Raw genomic sequence first — 16,530 nt, forward strand, 5'->3', positions numbered from 1 at the left:
TTGATTTGAGCCCTAGCTCGCCGGCCGCGCGGACACCTCGATTATAAAAAAAATATATATATATTTAGAAAAACCAAATAAACATCGGTAACTAATCCAAATAAGAATTGGTAATGCAAAACTTGTTGGTAACTTAATGGGATAGAAGATGGTAATCACTTCAATTGAGATCGATAATCTCCAAAAAATGTTAGTAAACATAATGGACAAATAAAAGTTCATAATCACTCTAATTAACGTTAGTAATTCCAAAAAAAAAATATAGGTAAATTTGATAGGTTGGTAAGCATGGCAAAAAAAAATTTGTTTAACTCAGCTAAAGAGCGGGTAAATTTACTAAAGACAATACAAATAAACCTTGGGAAGAAACTCAAATGAGACTTGATAAACCAAAATTAGTTAGGAACACGATGAGATAAAAACTGGTAACTCACACAAATAAATATTGATAAAAATAAGGTGTTTGTAAGAGAAACATATAAAAGTTGATAAATTAAAAAATATATAAACATTGGTAAGTAACTCAATTGAGAGTTGGCAATCCAAAATTAGTTGGCATTTTAATTAAAAAAGAGTTGGTAAGTTACTCAATGTAAATAAAGAATGGTGAATTCATATAAGAGATGGTTAATTTAGGCATAGGTAAATAAGACAAGTAAAAGTTAATAAAAAATGAAAATTTGATAATTTCGAAAGTATTAAAAAGAGGATAAGTAATTTCATAAAAATGTAGATATGTTACCAACAAAATATGGGAAACTAAGGTGGCTGGTTTCTATTAAAAACCTACTACCACGGAAAAAATCAACCTTTTAAAAACAAAAAAATTGAACCGTCCGTCCCAAGAACATCATTCTCTTCCGAGTTTATCATTGCTTGCTAAGAAAACGAAGTTGTACCGAACAATAATCGCCAATCTTTTAGTCTTTGTAATTCTAAAATTAATCATTACACGTCCCCACTTATATAAAGTAGATAAATCGAAAGTAAAAATTACATTTTTTTTCTTTTTTTGTGGTCCTTAGGCCTTTTTGCCGCTCACTTGTTGAACTTTCTATAATACCCCGGAGTAGAAGTTAGTGCATTTTCCTTTTTGCAAAAATTAAAGTTCAAGTCAGGTAGGGCCAAAGCCACAATTAAGTTTGTGCTAGGGAATTGGTCATAAAATTTATCAAAGATGCAGCACCTCAAATCTCGCGGACTAGGGGGTTAATTGCTAGTAGCACCTCGTTTCTAGGATCTTCCCTAATTCTAGGCTCGATAATCTTCGCGATCAAGATACGATCATAAATAATATCATGATCGTTACCCATACTTTCGGTAAACTTAGGTTATTTGGATATCCAAAGGGCATACACAGTGATGAGAAAGTCAAATACCTAGGTGCATATGTGAATGAATTGGTCAGGTGAAAACTTGAGATCTTAGGTCGGGGTGTCCGATTACGCATGAGACGAACTAGCATCCCACAGCGCTCTTTCAAAACCGCGACCATATTTTTTGTTAGTCTTAAAATATTCATTGATTAATTTCCTAAGCATGCACAATTTTTTTGTTTCAAAACCTTGAAATGTCGCCGGAATACTTATTCAATATTAATTAAGAAGGCCATTTTCTCCTGTACAGTGGTGTGACTCCTTTTGTGTGTGAAAGTCTACATGCAAGTATCAATCGAAATGCAAGAATTATTCATGACATGCGAGAATGTCATAACATGACAATAATCACATAGAGCAAAACATGGCGAATCAAATGTAAAATAGGATGATAACAAGGCATGACAATAATCACATGCAAATATGACATGGCAAATTGGATGCAAGATATGATGATGAGATTGCATAACATGACACAAATCATATGTACCATGACATTGCAAATAGGATGCAAAACTGGACAATGGGCATATACAATATGACATGATAAATCAAAAGCAAAACATGACCGACAGATGTAATGGCAATAATCACATGCATTACATAACATTGTATTACAAGGTAGTAACAATACCTTGTTAAATGACTTCATTTCTCAGTTGCCTAAGGAATAATCCATGAAAGATCTTGGCTATCTTCATACTTTTTAGGGATAAAGATTCACAAATTCTCTCAAGGCCCTCATCTCACTCGACGAAGATGGCAATTGCAAAGCCATATCAATGCTCAAGATGGCAAAACCACATACTCCAGATCATAATGCCATCTATTTCCACGATTCTCATCTTTGAAGGAGTATAGTGTGGATTTTGTGTGCCAACACATGCAGAGGCCTACAAACCACCATTTTCAGCTTGTTAAAAGAATTAGATCTAGTGCGGAAGCTGAGTATCGTGCTCTTGCCTCTACCCGCTGCCGAAGTGACATGGATTTCGTTCATTCTACGAGATATAGGACTTTATTTAAAGATCTGTGATAGTACGTCGGCACTTCATCTCACAATCGATCTCAGTTTTCATGCACACACCAAGCATATTAATATTAATTATCACTTTGTTCAAGAAAAAGTAGCCCTTGCTCTTGGTTCTCTCGTCACTTGTTATGTTGCTGATAGTCTCACCAACCCGTCAGCGGGAGAAGGTTTTCATAAGCTTCTGTCAAACTAGGTTTATGGACACTCCAAAGTCCAGTTGCGGATGGAGTGTAATAGGATTTGGTCAAAGCAATTTAGAAGATGTGGAGCTCAATAATAGGCTTCAATCAATCAATGACATCCAGCAATGTTCATGCAAACTGGAGACCCACGTAATTCAAGATGAGGACACGATAGACCAAAGAGGAAATATGCATGATTCTTGCGTTGACATCCTTGTTTTTGGATACTTATTTCAGTTCTTGCCTGTTCAGGTGTTTACCTTGTATAAATACGACATTCTAGCACATTGTGTTGGAGAAAAAACAATACAATTATTCAAGTTCCATTCTGAACTCAAATTTGTTTCACAATGAGTCACCAAAGCATCAACAGGAGAAAAACATACAGAAATCTTTCTATATTTTGGCTTTTTGACCGGATGAAGTAAGTAGTAAATTACCATGGCCATCGGTGACCGCGTTGATTTGTATTGCTCGTTCCTTTCACGAGGAGGTCACGGGTTCAAAACTCGCCCATCGGTAATTTAAGTGGGGGGTCGTAGCGGTAGAATGCTGCGCTAGCCCCCCTCGAGGACTAGTCGGGCATCACCGCTGGTTTGAGCCCTAGCTCGCCGGCCGCGTGGACACCTCGATTGTCAAAAAAAAAAAAAAGTAAGTAGTAAATTGCAATGAGCAGCATAAACTGCGAGGTGAGAACATAAATGTAAACTGACAAAATTCATCCCTCTACTTTTGCTCGGAAATCAAAATCATCCTTTTATTTTTTTCATTCAAAAGCATGCATCTACTTTCTAAAATATTCTACCATTAGTTTTCCGTTATACTCTTTTTATTGCTACTTAGATTTCGCTAATGCGGATTGTTAGATTGCCGAAATGAATTGCCGGAGTACACGTGCCATGTTATAATACGCTCCATTTTATGTAGTGCCACATAGCTGCCAAACCATTAAACACAAAACGTTAAAAATTAAACAAAACCCTAACCCTAAATCATCCATATTCATACTATTCCCGCGATCAGCCATCGCCCCTACAGCCTTGGACCACCTTAGTGACATTGATAACGCTGATAGCCGCCATCCCACTCAGCTCTGGTGGCCATGACTGCAAGCTCAAGCAGCGAGTAGCCATGGACTCTGCAAGCTTGAGCATATTGCGGCCATGGACACAACAAACTCGAGTGACGAGCGGCTAAGAATGCCGCGAAGTCGAGTTCATTTGGCCATGGATGTCATAAGCTCGAGCTCGACTGGATCCCATCCATGGAGGCCGCGAGCACGAGCGGCAAGTGACCATGGAGGCCGCAAGCCTGAGCTCAAGCGAGTGTGGATGCAGTGAGCCCGAGCCCGAGCAAATCGCAGCTATGGACGCTATGAGCTCGAGCGACCAACGACCATGGATGCTGCAAGTTCAAACCAGAGCAAATCGCCGCCATGGATATTGTGAGTCCCAGCGACCATGGATGCTACGAGCTCGAGCTCAAGCTGCCATAGATGCCACGAGCACGAGCAGTGAGCGGCCATGGACGCTCTAAGCTTAAGCTCCAGCGTTCCTGGCTGCTAGGGAGAGGGAGATGCAAAGAGGATGGGTCAGGTTTTTCTTTTTAAAGAAATCCAAATCATTTAATAGTTAACAGCATCAAGTTCAGGTGAGTAATTTCCATCATCAGAACGATTCAGGAGCGGTCGGCAACACTTTGTAAAATGTAGGGTGAAGGGCTATGTTTGATAGTTAGAATAAAATTTAGGATAGGATAAATTTTATCCTATATCATGTTTGGTGCCTGCTCAAAATAGAATAAAGTCGGATATAGGAGGGATATAACCCGAATAAAATTATTTCATAGGAGAGGTGGGATGAAAGGTGGATAAGATTTTTAATATCCATAATATTAAAGTTATTTTTCTCGAATAACAAACTTATTAAATTAATAAAATTAAAATTAAAATAATATTCGCATTTTAATATAAAAATTCAAAATAGCAAAAAAAATAACAATAAATTCGTTTTTATTTATTCTTAATTATATTTATATATTCAAATTTCTTTCTATCTTATGATATAGATTTCATATAAATATATATATATATACACACATGTTTAGTATTTATATTTATTACATATTTTAGGCATATCTGTATAGTTTACTATTTAATAAAATTTTATTAGAGAATGATGGAAGGGGAAGAAATAAAAAAGAAACTAATTAAAAAAGAGAGGGAAAAATAATAGAAAATAAATAAAAATGAAATAGATAAGAGTGTCGTGAGAAATTTTTCTCATATTCGTTTGTGTAATTTTTAGGTTCATTTACACTGATATAACGTTCATAGCAAATAATGAACATAGTAATATGTGAAAATATCCGGTTTTATTACTACGATTCACCAAACAGTAGGTAAGATATAGCAAATCTCTTGGATTTTATATCCTATCATATCCAATCCTATTCGGTTAGAAATCCGGACGACTAAACGCAGCCTAAAAGTAGAGGGACTACCAAGGTCAATTCACCTAAGTGAAGCTATTGCAACAGTCATTTTGTAATTCTTCTAAATTTATCTATTCCTTCTTTACACATTGTTGAAAGTTGTTGAATTTATTTTTCTCCTATTCTCGAGATAATGCATGCAGTACACGCGTCGAATAGAGAAAGAAGTTCCTTGATGATTGAAGGGAGTAATTTGTATGTACACTTTTGAAATATTGGAATATATCTATATTTATGCACTTCTTCTAGATGGAACACTACATAATTGCTCTGACTTTATTAGGAATCAAGCATAGAAATGGGATCTTTAGGTTTTAAGTTGAGTATATGAAAGTGTTGCGTTGGAAGTTGACGTAAATATGTCTAAGTTATGATGCCAATTCTCGTTTTCTTTTGCGTCTGTTCTTCAGTTCCCACTAAAGTAAGTTAGAATATTTCCACAACCTTGTGGTAGAGGCAATGTGGCGTGAAGAAGAGATCAAAATGCAGGAATCTTGAGAAGCTTAATGAAACGCGTGGGAGGCAAGGGATATGTACCCATCGAAAGCGATTGAAAGAGGAGTGGGATCTTTTGGGAGAATATTAATTAGATCTTGTCGATATTGAAAGACAAATTGTACTTCCCATTGACTTGTACACGTCCAACATTATTCTACTCATTAAGCTCTTCTCATGGTGTCCCAAGCCTTCCCTGGTCATGATTTGGAGAGCGAGTGAGACAATGTTTCTCTTTTGGTGCAGCGATCTCGGGTGATATCGGTATCATGAATTAACTTTGGTACGATCAGTGTCAGTCTGTTCAATCAAAAGTAGGAACCGCGATCTCATTCTTCTTGAGGCGCAAAAAACCAATTGGTTTTGCAACTAGACCAATTCAATGGGATTAAAGAGAGGAAGACGACTATCATAGTTTGACTACACATTCAAAGTTTAAAAAAATGGATATATGTACTATAAATCCTAAAACTTATCACGAAAGTATAATTGAGTTCTAAAATTTTTAAAAGATGCACTAAAAATCCAAAAACTTGTTTAAGAAAGTGTAATTGAGCCATAAAATTTGTTAAGTTGATTCAATCAACTCCTTCCATTAACTCCGTCCAACTTGACAAATGAAAAATGCTAACAATTTTTAGGACTTGATTGCACCAACTTAACAAGTGTTATGACTTGATTGCACTTTTTGAAAGTTTTAAGACTCTATTGTACTTTCGCAACAAGTTTTAGGTCTTGATTTCACTTTTTGAAAGTTTTATGACTCAATTATATTTTCATGACAAGTTTTAGAACTTTCACTGCACTTATCCCTAAAAAAAATGAAAATTCTTGTAACATAAAATGTGGCATACCAATTTTCTAGTCCCATTCTGGATTTACCGTCATTGCTTCTTCTTCGAAAAAAGAAGTTCACTACCCGTTGTTGTTAAGTATAGTTACGATACTTTCGGTCCAAAATTTCAGTTTATAAACCGAGTAAAATTGAAATGTGATAGTCTAGTCCGGTTTGACTTTCTCCCATGTCAAACTAAACCGCCGACCTAGTGGTTTTTCTATAAGTTATGTTATGTTGTCATGTTTTTCGAATGGGATACATGTGTAAGTTGAAGTTTCGGTAATTTGTTGCATTAAAACTTCGCTTTATAATGTAGCTTTATCATTAGAGAACGGCTAGTGCCCTTGACCAATTCAAGTTTAACTAAGTTAAACACTTATGAAAACCAAGAGCAATGAATAAAAGAAGTGGAGAAAACGATAAATTCAGTTTCATACCACATGAAACTTTATTTTGTTCAATACAGTTTTGAATTTTTCCAAACCGCATTATCTAAGATCATTCCGATTTTCCATCAAAAGGGGGTAAAAGTGCTACCAAAAGAATAACATATCGTGTTTGCTCATCATTGAGTAAAACGGTACAAGTAAAAAGTACTTTTTGATAATTGCATTTAGATAAAACTCTTGTACCTTGCGAGTGAAATCTCATAAAATTACCGAAATTACTCATCTACTGAACGCAAGGAAAAGAAAAACCCCGAGCGAGAATTTCATCTCGAGATGGGCCTTCATCGATTACTCAGAGGATCGATCTTTCGCAGTAACGGTTAGTTTTCCTTTGAACATTGTACAACTTAAATGTGGTTTTATCGAAAGTTTGATTGACATGACATTTGTACCAAAATGTCACGAAACTTAGTAACTTTATAAAAAGCAATTAAAGACCGAAAATGTCGGTTTTTTTTTTTTGCCATTTTCCTTTTGGCCCTTCCCATGACGTCCCCCCAAAGTTTCCCCAAGAAGTGAAAGTAACCCCCCACCCCCAAAAACAAAACATTCACACCCCATCTCTCTCTCTCTCTCAGAGTCTCTGTGACCCAAGCGGTGGCGCTGTGCTGTTCCCCAACTGTGTTTTCATGGAGGCATAGACCCCCCAAGAGCTTCACTTTCCCCCTCCATTCTTACCTCTCCAAGAGATGGGCAGGTGGGAAAGCAGCAGTTCTTCTTGATCCTGCAGGCTTTTGTTTTTTTTGCTTCGGCAATGGTGGCACCTCGTGCCTGCCAACAAGAACGAGAAGAAGATTCATCATTGCATAGAATGGTCTCTCTCTCTCTGCAAAAGGCAATGTGATGCAGAGGAGAGATTCTTGAGCTCTCTCTCTCTCTCCCAACTCCCTGTGATGGCGGTGGTGGCTGCCACTTCCGACCCACCAAACTCCAGCAACCTTGCCAGTGACCCACCATCGTTGTCGTCACCATCTTCGTCTTCTTCGACTCGGGCACCTCCAAAACATCTCTTTCGCACGGCGAGAGGGACAACGGCAATGGGGGCCTCAATTCCCGAAGACCCAAATCGCGGCAGGTCTCTTCCAGGTACCTCTCTCCTTCCCCTTCGGCTTCCGCCGCGACGGCTGCCTCGACGCCGCCGGCCGCTTCTGGTTCTCGCCGATTCGCGTCTCCGGTGCACTCTCGACCCTCGAATTCGACGCCCTCGGCTTCCCCGGCTCCGAAGCGGTCTCAGTCGGTGGACCGAAGGCGGCCCGCCACGCCGACCCCGAGGCCAATCCCGAGGCCGAGCTCGCCAGCCCGTCAGGGGAATGCGGGCGAAGTTTCGGCGGCAGCGAAGATCCTGATTGCGTCGAAGAGGAGTTTGTCTGTGTCGTTTCAAGGCGAGGCCTTTTCGGTACCGGTGAACAAGGCCAAGGAAGTCTCGGCGAGGAAAGCGACCCCAGAGAGGAGGAAGGCGACTCCGGTGAGGGATCGGGATGGGGATCAAGTGGAGAATTCGAGGCCGGGGGATCAGCACCGGTGGCCGGCGAGGATCCGGCAAGGGAATTTGGTTTCGAACGCAAATTCCTTGACGCGGAGCTTGGATTGTTCGAGTGGGGCTGAGGTTAGGAAGAAGTTGAGTGGGTTTGGATCTGGGGATGTGCTCAAAGCAATGCAGCAATCAATGATTGTAGAGAGTAGAAGGACGTCGTTTGATGGGAGATTAAGCTTGGATATGGGCTCTGCAGATAAGATGTTTCCTAAAATGTCAGATGGGAATTCAGTGAGCTACCCAGCGGCTTTTCACTGTGACGGTATTTCTGATACTGATAGTGTGTCCTCTGGTGACGCTTCTGGTCTGCAAGAGTGTGGCGTTGGTGGTATTGCCAAGCTGAAGAATGGCCCCCGCGGGATTGTTGTGTCGGCGAGGTTTTGGCAGGAAACTAACAGCAGGTTGAGGCGGTTGCAAGATCCCAGCTCGCCATTATCAAGTCCTGGGTTGAGAACAGCATCCTCTGACAAATTTGTGCAGTCAAAGCGATTTAGTGCTGATAGCTCGCTTTCAACATCAAGATCAATGGCCTCTCCCGTTAGAGGGGCTACAAGGTCTGCCTCACCGAGTAAAGTATGGACTTCGTCATTGCCGTCCCCATCGAAAGGGATGTCCAGTCCTTCTCGGGTTAGACCGGGCTCTGGCAGCTTGACTAGTAGCTCTAATTTTAATTCTTCAATTCTGAGTTTCTCCGTGGATGTTCGGAGAGGGAAGATGGGGGAGGATCGTGTTGTTGATGCACATATGCTTAGGCTTCTGTATAACCGTTACTTGCAGTGGCGGTTTGTGAATGCAAGGGTTGATGCTAACTCCGTGGTACAGAGAAGAAATGCTGAGGTAAGTGAATGATTATATGCATACCCAGTTGTTTCTTCATGAGTAAGTTTGGCTTTTGCTCTTTCAATGCGAGAAGTAATTCTGCTCAAATATTATTTATTATCTTGTGTGAGTATATAATGCATGTGATTAAAGATTGGGTAGCACCTTCTTGGGAAATATACAAGCATTGATGAAAGGATCCATAAATATGTTTAAAGTCCTATAATAGGAATGAACCATACGGTATTGTTTGTCAATAGTTGCAAAGTTTTTCCTTTATGGTCCGGTCTGATCGCCCTCATGTACGGTAGAATGTCTAATTGTCAAAATTTGCTTTTCCTTTTGGTTCGATTAAAATTAGAATGGGATAAGTGCATTGGAAGTCCAAAAACTTGTCATGAAAGTGCAATTGAGTCCTAAAACTTTCAAATAGAGTAATTAAGACCTAAAACTTGTCGTGAAGTACAATCAAGTCCTAAAACTTTCAAAAAATACAATCTAGTTCTAAAACATGTCAAATTGGTCCAATCAAGTCCTTCTGTTGATTGCACTTTTGGAAAGTTTTATGACTCAATTACACTTTCGTGACAAGTTTTAGGACTCGATTACACTTTTGAAAGTTTTAGGACTTGATTGCACTTTTTGAAAGTTTTAGGACTTCCGATGCACTTATCCCAAGAAGAATTCTGTCGAGACAACAACACGTTGATTATTGTAATTGGGTAGCTGGTCGGTTGTGGTGGAAATAGATAAATTACAGAGAGAAGATTGCTGAACTTTGGGAAATCCTCTGAATTGTGAGACATAGAGATTTGTCTTTTAATTATTCTTAGATAGTGTATGTCCACTACGGATTATGTTATTGCTGCCCGTGACAAGCAGCATATCAAGTGATGGAGTCATTACTGATTTTTTTACCTTGTTTTTTTTTTAATCTTTTACCAATGTAGTTGTTTTGGAACGCTTTACCCTCTGAAATGGCCACTGGTGTTGAAATTGTCCTCTGAAATAGATGAACAGACTGAAAATATGAAGATAGAAGTTGAGATGCTTCTCAAGAAAATATTATCGGGATGAAAACCGCAAGAAGTAAAGTCATCAGCCTCAGATGAAAAGCTTACTGTTCTCTCTCTCTCTCTCTCCCTCCTTTTTCCCCTGAAAAGAAAGTGGCTGGCCGCACAGGGGGGGGAGGGGGCAGTTGGTGGGGGTGATGCAGAATTATCATGAGTATATTATTTTAGCTCCTAAAGTTTACTTCCCGGCTTGCCTCTGAGTTTCTTGTTTGTGTCTACCTTCAAGTTTATAAGAAAATGGCTGGTTAAGCACCTGACTATTAGGTATGAATGAAAATGCTTGATATGTCAAGCAGTGAAAAAGAGTTAATACTGATAGTTGTCAATATTTAGATACCGAATCTGACTACTTGTATATTAATCTATAATAGTCAAGAGGCCTATGGCCGTGCTGACTTTTAGGATGTCTAGAAATTTGCATTGTGACATGTAAGTTGCTCATTTAAAACTATCTGCTTTACAAAAGGAAGGTTACTTTTGGAGATTAGCAATGTCATAAAACTTACTGATCACAAGTAGAATTTGTAGCAGATGAAGTCATTTGAACCATCTTCAAGGAGCTCTCTTGGCACCTAATTACAGAATTTAATTCACTGAATAATTGGGGATACAGGAAGGTTTGCATGTGTTAAGAATGAATGTAGGCTACTTCTTGTATTTTTGTCAGTCAAGTCATGTACATCTTGGTTAAAGGGAGACTTGCGTAAGTCTGCGGTGAACTTCAGATCCTCAAAACAATCAGCTCAAAGTCTCTTTCCCTCTTCTGCGCATATGGTGTGTTTAAATCAAGTTGTCATCATACAATTACATACTACAAGGAGTACAAGAGCTTGCTCTGTTTCAATGCTACATTCTTACCAACAGCACATGAACTGAAAAAGAGCAAATCATCTATCTTGACAGATTTTCCTAAAGTAGTTTGATATGAACTGGAGACAAAAATCAAGAACCAGACATGGAAAACTCAATGGACCAAGCTTTGCTAGATAAATATTTTGAGGAACCTTCCTTTTAATAGCTCTGCTTCTATCGATACTAGGAGAAGCAATTGGTTATCTTATTTATTGATGCGAAATGCAAGCAAGTCAATCCAAATCAAGAAGGAGAATCAATTCGAATGGTGTTTCTACTCTCAGGATGATGAAGGTGGCTAGAAGGAGCGGCATTGCTCCAGCAGTGAACACCTTTTTTTTAGTGTTAGATTTCGGCTGCAATGGTGCTTTACCTATAAATTTCCCGACTTTCTTTTGTTTGATTAATATTTGTTGGGACTGTGCTTAGTTCTGACAATCTGGAATGGATCTCTTTCTTACTATCATCTCTCTCTACAGTGTGTCAAAATGCACTAACTTTGCTAGACTTGGGACAGGATGTAAATAGTATTGATGTAGCTTGGTGCTTGTGTGCCAGAAAATTATATGGAATTCTTGGGTAACCATCTCGGAACTACAACATTCTGTCACACTTAAAAGGATGAAGTTGTTGCTGCTCAGGCAAAAGTTCAAGCTAACATCTATCCTGAAGGGACAAGTGAGAGCCTTACTCTTTTTCCATTGGCTTAGTTTTTTCTCAATTTCTTCTTATAATATGTCGACAATCTTCTCTACTGCATCTTTTTTTTTTTTAACAGCTTTGAAGCTCCTTACTGTCTCTGTAATTCAATAATGTTTAAACTAGAGTCTCAAAACTTTTTTGGGATCACTATTTTAGGGCTACTTTTTTTGTACGAGAGTGACGTGAGTTGGGTTACTGAATCTTCAATTTGGGTCTGGGACAATCTTTACGGGATGATCATATTAGCCTTTCTGACTACTTGCGTTCAAGCATTAAAGCCATTTTAAGTGTCAAATTCTAGTCACCTAGCATCATTGGGCTTTAACTTAGCTTTTTGACAAAGATTAACACCCGGTTGAGATGCATTATATGGATTGGAAATGCTTTGTTTTCTCCTCTGGCATGGTTCTAGTACATAACATATTTGACCTCATTGGTCACATGCACAGTCAACATGATTCTAGATTAAGTGTGTTTCCCACTATTGTGTCAGAATTCTAAAGCTGAGTCGTCTTATAACCATACCCATAAAATGCAGATATCCTATCTTGAAGAGTGGTCTCTCCTGGATAGAGATCATGCCAGTTCTTTGCTAGGGGCAACTGAAGCTCTGAGAGCAAGCACTCTTCGTCTTCCAGTCGTTGGGAAGGCAATTGTATGCTCCTTGGCTTTTCTACTTCAATTATTCTGTAGTTCACCTCCCATTATAAATTTTTTCACTATTCGAAGTTGCTGATTTAGAGACTTGTTTTTATAGCAGGCCGACGTACAGAAGCTGAAGGATGCCATGGGTTCAGCAGTTGATGTGATGCAGGCAATGGCATCCTCAATATGCTTACTTTCATTGAAGGTGGATTTATTTCGGCTTTTCTCCTGCTCTATATCGATCGACTCACTTAAAATTATTGTTCTGCAAACAATTGCACCTGCATGTAAAGGATTTTTGTGATTTGATTTCCCATTCCAGTCCTCATCGTGCATTGGATTGATTTTTAAATCTGCTATGGCTTTGGTTATTTTTTCTCGTCTCTTTTGTTTCATATGCCTCTTACTATGCATCTAATTGAGTTTTTGTCTACTTTGGTTTCGTCTTATGTCATAAATAGCAAGTTGCTAGCTTGTAACGAAAAGCAAGAAAAATGAAGCTGCAATAAAGCAATTCTGCTTAGGGGTAAAAAGTTATTCTGCTGAGAGTGGTCAACTAGAAACCTCCCCTCCCCCCCCCCCACCATTTGAGATGGGTTGCCAGACTCCATAAATTGTTGCTTGCATCTGGGTCTTGCAAATTAACTGTAAAAGAAAGCGAAGACTCTATATAGATTTATTAACTTGCTTGTCTGTGATACAATATTTAATGCTACTTGATGTGCAGGTGGAGGAAATGAACTCGTTCTTGGCTGAACTTGTAAATGTCACAGCAAAGGAGCAGCTTTCCCTGGTACAATGCAAGGACTTTTTGTCCACTTTGACGGCTATGCAGGTAAAAATAGCAGATATCTGTTGCTTCCCTTCGAAATACCACTACTTTAACATACTTATCAGTATATTCGTTCCACCAGGTGAAGGATTGTAGCTTGAGAACACACATATTACAAAAGACCCATTTACCAACAACCTGAACTCCGACGGCACATGTTTAGAGCTGATTTATCTGACTACTCATACTCAAAAGCTAACGTTACACTCAAACAGTGCATTTGCTCTTCCACCGAGGGACGCCACCATGAAGGCAGTAAGATTTTTTTCATTCTTATTCTGTATTTCCTGTATCTCCATGATAAATGAAAATGGCTTCCTCATCAGTGGTTTAATGTAAAGAAGAACACGTCCTGTGTTCGGGGTTCGGGGTAAAGGGAAAGCATTGTATATATAATGTTCGTTCACATGATAATAGCTAATTATGAAGTTCATGATCTGATTATACATCATATAATACTATGTGAGTGCGATTATTGATGGACTGGAGAGAAATCTCGATATTCTGATGGTGGATTTCCCCATTTGATCCTGTAAAGCTGTAGCACGGCTCATTTCTCCAAAACAAACCGAGAACAAATGCGGGATCCGTGTGATTTATAACCTTGTTCTACGATTCTAAAGATAAAAGACTTTTGCAACCGGCAGAGGCATACAGGGCTCCGTAATCCCATGGACCAACAGTAATACATATTTCAATCGGGTTTCTGCTCGATAGTTGTGTCTATGCTGTTGGTATCTGTAATTAGCCAAAAAAAAAAAAAGAAGAACTACACAGTTTCTCTGGGGATCTTTGATTCACTTAAATTGACTAATTTGAACTTTGATTGTGGCGGAATAGATCCGCAATTTTGCTTCTTTTTCGGTGGCTGCTTTAGACACATATGTTCTTGTCGTGGCGAGACTGCTGTCTTCATTCAAAGCACCTAAAAAGGAGATAAGAGTGTTTCAACTGAAGCTGGTAAGATAAAGAAAAGCATTTCTTTTCCCCTTTTTCTGTTCTTTCTGTTCTTGCTTCTTGGGTAAGAAAAGCTACTAGTGGTTGAAATGTTAGCAGCTAATTGCACAGAGTTTGGTGGGATGTGATGTGATTGTGGTCTCGTTAATCCTACTCTAGGGCTTAAAAATATCAAATTAAGTGTCAAACTGTGATAGTCAAATTGTGCAGACAATCTACCTTTCTGGGTTTTGCATTTGGTATTCAGAAGTCATCTTGGCAATTTCAGGGATCATTCTGTGGTCTTCATGGAATAATAATTGAAGAAAGCCACACAAAAGTTCTTTTCATCTGGAGGACTTAGCCTCATTCCACAAAGTTTTAACATTAATTAGAGAAGTCTCCTACGAATTTTTGTGGGATTTGATTATGATTTTGGTAATTTCATGTGAAGTTAAACAAAGTTTATCCTCGAATCTATATCTTAGTTTTTCCTTTTACCCTTTCTTATTTGGTTTAATTTCATGATAAGAAATTTCTCATCAATTTTTCGTTATCGTTTTCTTTGTGATACGGTGAAAAAAAGTCGACTTCAACTTTGTTCTTCTTATAAGATTAACTATGCACGTAGAGGACCATTCCGTTGTGGATGGTGAGATCTCAGAGTGCACATGCTTTGATTAGAAGGCAATGGCGATGAGAGGTCGAGGACGAGGACCATCGTTAACATGTCCCCCACCAATTCTCATCAAAAAAGATATTGTCCTGCCAAAGATTTTATTATGAATGTTCCGAAACCTCTATTGAATGATTTCAAATGTTCAACATTTCAATTTAGAATAACGATCGTGTTATCAAGTGTCCCAGGGCACTTGTTAATGGGACACTTGTTAAATAACCGATTGAAGAAATTTGATAGTTTTCAATGTACTGTACTTGTATTTTGCACAATCAATGCCTTGGGAATCAAATTGTTCTAAATAGAACATATGTAGCAAGTGTCTCGGGGTATTCGTTAACACGACCGTTAAAATAATTCGACTTTCAAAATATTGATTACATATAACATCATTGGAATAGTCAAATTATTTCAAAACCTCTATCAAATGATTTCAGATGTTCGGCATATTCAACTTAGAATAAGGATTGTGTTAATAGTGTCTTAGGGCACCTGTTAAATAATCGACTTAAGGAACTTTATAGTTTTTAAAGTACTGGTTGTATTTGTGTTTTGCACAATCAATGCCTTGAAAATCGATTATTTCAAATGAAGTACATTTAACAAGTGTCTTGGGGTACTCGTTAACATGATTCTTAAAATAATTTAACTCTCAAAGTATTAATTACATGTAATAACAAGTGTCTTGGGGTACTTGTTAACATGATCCTTAAAATAATTTAACTTTCAAAGTATTAATTACATGTAACATCATTAGAACGATCACTATAATAGAAATTGCACGATTTTTTTAGTTTGTTACTCATTGATAAAATCCTAATGAAAAAACATACCGAAAGCGCTCTTCTTATCCAACCATATGAGGAAATGACTTACATTATTGAAAGGGTTGCGATAGTAAATTCGTCACATGGTTTCTTGAGGAATTTGTAATGATTTAAAAAAAAAATTCTCTCAATTCCTCACTTTAATACTTTTCACCTAGCCCAAAATAACTATTATCTTTGGCTAAATATAGAAAAATATATCAAATAAAGCGGATATATATAGTGAGGAAATGATAAGGCATGTGTCAAGGATTTGCTAATAGTATTGATTTTTCTTTTTCTAACTGGGCAATATACTTATTACATTCCTAGTTATGAATGAACTATTAAATAGTTTTCTATTTATTTCTAAGAATTTTTTATATATTGGATGAATTTAAATAGTACAAAGGTTTTCTTACCTCTTGATCAGGATTTCAATTTTTTTTAATCACTTTCCCATGTTACACTCTCTAATTAATGTGTTTATACTTACCATTTCTAACTTAAAGTTTCTATTCCAACACATATTGCAACAAAATATTTTTGATTAAGATGGGATGGGGAATATGAATTGCCTTTCGTTGAAGCGGTCCTCCTAAAATCACAGGTGCTTTTTTTTTTTCAAATTGAAAATTGAGAAAATACAATATCAATTTTTTCATGGCGAAACTAAATAGTATATGGTGGCATTACTTTTTAGAGTTATGAGTTGAAATTTCGATGATATTCATTTGTCTTATTGTGATTTTCTATCCAAGTAATAAAGGCCGACCAATGAACGAG

The 16,530-nt window shown here is 38.0% G+C and overlaps 1 pseudogene; it reads left to right on the forward strand.

Annotated features, from left to right (window-relative positions):
* Nucleotides 1-7,415: 7,415 nt before the first annotated feature.
* LOC115687738 (QWRF motif-containing protein 2-like) lies at nucleotides 7,416-13,769 on the forward strand (annotated as a pseudogene).
* Nucleotides 13,770-16,530: the final 2,761 nt, after the last annotated feature.

This window comes from Syzygium oleosum, unplaced genomic scaffold, assembly GCF_021117445.2.
Source record: "Syzygium oleosum isolate NSW1041296 unplaced genomic scaffold, Sole_v2.1 Sole_v2.55, whole genome shotgun sequence".
Taxonomy (NCBI): domain Eukaryota; kingdom Viridiplantae; phylum Streptophyta; class Magnoliopsida; order Myrtales; family Myrtaceae; genus Syzygium; species Syzygium oleosum.